Source organism: Nycticebus coucang, chromosome 2 (genome assembly GCF_027406575.1).
Source record: "Nycticebus coucang isolate mNycCou1 chromosome 2, mNycCou1.pri, whole genome shotgun sequence".
NCBI classification, from domain to species: Eukaryota; Metazoa; Chordata; class Mammalia; order Primates; family Lorisidae; genus Nycticebus; species Nycticebus coucang.
In genome coordinates, this window is record NC_069781.1 from 132,610,372 (window position 1) to 132,611,423 (window position 1,052).

General features: G+C 42.8%; 1 pseudogene; it reads right to left on the minus strand.

The window, feature by feature from the left end:
- Positions 1 to 348: 348 nt before the first annotated feature.
- On the minus strand, positions 349 to 802 carry LOC128569672 (NADH dehydrogenase [ubiquinone] 1 subunit C2-like; annotated as a pseudogene).
- Positions 803 to 1,052: the final 250 nt, after the last annotated feature.

The window sequence follows — 1,052 nt, forward strand, 5'->3', positions numbered from 1 at the left end:
TGAGAATAATGTTGAAAAGACTGCTGTCACATTTCTGCTTTGAGGGCCAGCATTAGAGAGGCTTTCTGTCACCATTTCCTTGCAAACCATCATACTTGCCCACTCTGTCCTTTGGCCAAGTCATCCACAACCTGTTGCAGGCTGGTTAGGTTGACTTGAGAAGAGCAAGGCCCTTCAGTCATCCATTTGTGACATTTGCTACATGAGATTTTGCTTTAAAATGTAACATGCTAAACCCTTGAACAACAGAGATTGGGGCATGGACACCACTCCCTCCCTGCACTGTCAAAAATCTGCATATGACTTTTGTTTTGTTTTACTTATGATAACTATTTTAATTATAAGGTATTAACACAGATCAACATAAACTTCGGCTGTCATGGAAACATGTTCCATAAAAATTCAGAAATAATGTTATCAGTGAAACTGGAGCAAGCATTTTGAAGACTTCAACGTACTGGATAGAATTCTTCAAACATTTCACCATAAGTTTTTCTATCTTTTTCAGGAAAATCCTCCGGATGTGATTTTATGTATGCTAACATATCACGGTCCCTCACAGCATACATATACTCTTGACGTTTTAAAAGATAATATCCAATAAAAACAAAGGATGTAACATATAACAGCTGGCGATGCAAACCTGCTGACATCACAGGTCTCCGCCGGAGCGCATTATCCATCAGGCCGAGCAGCCCATGAAGCCAATGTAGAGGAGCTGTGCATTGGTCAATTTGGGTGGGGGCAGGCTCCAGGCCTCATCTGGCAGGAACTGTAAGAGCACTAGGCCGCCGCTCATCATAGAGATGCTGTTTCCAGTTGAAGCCAGGCCTCAGACCGCCAACTACAAAGAAAACTACCACAACACCGCCTGGACCTAAGCAGTGAGGTGTCTCCTCCAAGGGCAGGACTGAAGGACTGCATGTGACTTTTGATTCCTCCAGAATTTAACTACTAATAGCGGCCTGCTATTGACTGGAAGCCTTCCCAATGACATTAACAATTGAGGATCACAGTTTGCATGTTACGTGTATCATATACTGTATTACCAT